This window comes from Myotis lucifugus, unplaced genomic scaffold (genome assembly GCF_000147115.1).
Source record: "Myotis lucifugus unplaced genomic scaffold, Myoluc2.0 scaffold_891, whole genome shotgun sequence".
NCBI lineage: Eukaryota > Metazoa > Chordata > Mammalia > Chiroptera > Vespertilionidae > Myotis > Myotis lucifugus.
This window is the reverse complement of record NW_005871939.1, coordinates 8244-11601: the sequence shown is the minus strand read 5'-3', so window position 1 is coordinate 11601 and position 3358 is coordinate 8244.

The window sequence follows — 3358 nt, the reverse complement described above, 5'->3', positions numbered from 1 at the left end:
AAAAAAAAAAAAAACCAAATCCGAGGCCCCGCTCACCCGGAGCTGGGGCCGTATACTTTTTCTCTGTTTAACTACAAGAACACGTGGCGGCTCAGGGGCACGTGTTGAGTGGGGGAGGCGGGGCGGGGCCCAGGCCCGGTGGTTGGGGGCCCGTTGCCAAGCTCTCCCCCCCCGAGCTCCAAGCCGGGGGCGGGGCGCACGGCCCTTGCCCCGCCTCCCGCTCCCCCCCCCCGTATCCCCCCTCCAGCCCGGGCCCCCGCCCCGCCAGCCTGGCCGGCGCTAGTGCTGGCGGCGCTGGGCTGGGAGCGGCGGCCGCGTGGCAGTCCCGGGAGGGGAGTCGCTGTGCAAGCGGAACGCATACGCATACATCCGGACCGCGTCCAAGCTCGGGCTTGGGGTCTGGACCAGGCACTCGAATAAGTACATGTTACGTGGCTCGCGGTGCTTTGCGGCCAACTTTTCAAAAAAAAAAAAAACCCACGAAAAAAATTAAAAAAAAAAAAGAAACCTTCGCCGAGAGATGGAAAACGCGGAGAGAACTTTCGGGACACGTAGCCCGCGAAGTCGGCGCAGCCACACAAGGGAGCGCCCTCGGCACGTAGCAGCCACGCTGATTCAAAAAGCATCCATCCCGGCGAGGGTGACCTGGCAGCGTGTCCCTCGGGTTTCCATCCCCCACTCCCACCCCCGCCACTGGTCTTTTTTTTCTTTTTTCTTTTTGAGCTCCTTTTTCTTTCTTTCTTTCTTGTCCTTACATAACAGTTACATTTCAAACTCCTCTAAAATTCAATTTGTGGAGCTCCAACGTGTCAGGGAGGACAGATGAGGGCCACGGGAAGCGCGATCTTGTCTGAATGTGATTTTTTTTTTTTTTAAAGAAAACTGCAACCGGGGACCGATCGCAGGATATTAAAAAAATGTGGCCGTTCACAGGGCTACTTTGGTGGAGAAAAACGTATTACGGTCGAGGAATAGCAATACTTTTTTTTGCGTTCTTTGAAGGGATAAGTCCAAAGAAGACAAAAGATCGCCGAGGTAGGATTCAAAGAGACGAAAGGAAATCGCCTACTTTTCAAGAACCACCTCTCGGGGGGTAAAAGTCAACAATAAAATTTTGTATTTTTTTTAATTTACTCTTTTAAATTAAAAAAAGTGACGGGGAATTCAAACGAATGATTTCCCCCACGCGGATCTGATTTTTTTTTTTTTTGGCGGCCGAAATGCCATGAATTAGGGCTGGGCTTCAGCGGGCGCCCCCCAATCGGGTCCCCTCTTTGTGTCCTCATAGGCGAGCTATGCAAGCAGCTCCGACCAAAACTAATGGGGTTGTTTTTCAGTAACTGCCATCTCCGCCCTCCTCCCTACCTCCCTCCTCGCCAGCAAAACATGGCGATTCTGCAGATTTTTCTGGCCACGTGTCACTCATAATTGTCCTCCCCGAAAAAAAAAAAAGTAAAAAGTGGAGCTGCTCCTACGGCTATTTTAAAAAGTTTGAAGTCCCTCCTTTTAAAAAACACAGAAAGCCCCTCCGAGTAGAATTCTCATGATGAAGGGTCGGAGAAACAGAAATAGAAAAAAGTCACCATTTGGCACACACGGCGGTCAAAGGGCGTTAAAATCAGTCGGTAAGGAGGATAATGAGGGACAGTGTGAACGGGACAGCCTCAAGGATCAATCCCCCCCAAAAGATGCTGCCTCATTACAAAGGGGAAAAAAGCCACGTTGATGGAGGGGAAAGGCAGAGGCCGCCTTAGCCAAGCAATTAAAGTTGCGCCCAAAATGAAGTCGATTGCAAACCCGGTCACGCGTCTCTGGGAGAGCAACAGTGGCCCTTCTGTGAGCTTCTTCCTGAAACCGTATAACCCCGTGGTCGGCAAACTGCGGCTCGTGAGCCACATGCGGCTCTTTGGCCCCTTGAGTGTGGCTCTTCCTAAGCCTTAGGAGTACCCTAATGAAGTTAATAACAATGTACCTACCTATATAGTTTAAGTTTTAAAAATTTGGCTCTCAAAAGAAATTTCAATCGTTGTACTGTTGATGTTTGGCTCTGTTGACTAATGAGTTTGCCGACCACTGGTACAACCAATACAATTGGCCGGATGGCTAAGTGGGTTGGATCATCGCTCCCCTCTACCAAAAGGTTGCGGGTTCAAGTCCCCGGGAGGGCATATGCCTAGGTTTCGGGTTCGATCCCCAGTTGGGGCAGATACAGGAGGCAACTGATCAATGTTTCTCTGTCTCTCTCTCTCTCTGCTCCCTCCCCTTCCTCTCTCTCTAAAATCAAACAGACTGAGCCGGGTTGGCTCAGTAGATAGGGCGTCAGCCTACAAACTGAAGGGTCCTGGGTTCGATTCTGATCAAGGGCACATGCCCTGGTTGCGGGCTCGATCCCCAGGAGGAGGCATGTAGGAGGCAGTTGATGGATGATTCTCATCATTGATGTTTCTCTCTTTCCCTCCCTCTCCCTCTGAAATCTAGACTCTATGATACTATGTTGCTTCCCCAATTAAAGTTTGCTGGCAAAGGCTGCATCAGCTGAGAGGTTTGTCAAGAACCAGTTCCCATGTCCAAGGCCTGGTTGCCTGCACAATAATATGCCCATAATGGACCCATACCAAGCTGATGAGGAAAAGTGCCCTCAGGTATGTTGACCTGAAAGTGAGGCACCAGGGGACCTTTCTAGAACACTGTGTCAGGACTCGAGGTGCTGAGGGCTGGGCTAGGATACGGCAGTAGGGATCGCTGCATCCATTTTGAAAATGATTCTGAGCACTGCTTGGGTTTCACTGTGGATAAATGTGTTCCATTTGGTGTGATGATTCAAGCAACTATCATATTATGAGAGAGAGAGAGAGGAGGAGAGAGGGGGAGAGAGAAAGAGATGGATGGAGGGCCAGAGAGAAGTAAAAGAAAAACATTACGTGAGAGAGAAACAGACTGATACCAGAATTCAACTACCCAGCCACAGACGTTTCTGGGGTAGGTAGCTAAGGAACAGAGAGAAGTCATATCTCATTCACACACACAATTCTTTTCTTCTTCTTTTTTAAAATCCTCACCCCAGGATATTTTCCCATTGATTTCCAGAGAGAGTGGAAGGGAGGGGGAGAGACAGACAGAGAGAAACATCGATGTGAGAGAGACACATCGATTGGTTGCCTCCCGCATGCGCCCCGACCAGGGCCGGGGATGGAGCCTGCAACCCAGGTAGGTGCCCTTGACCGGAATGGAACCTGGGACCCTTCGGTCCACAGGCCGACGCTCTATCCACTGAGCCAGACCGGCCAGGGCTCACCCGCACCCGATTCTCACAAACTTGGAGATCTGTCTTCGACATCCCCACAGCGGAGAGGAAGCC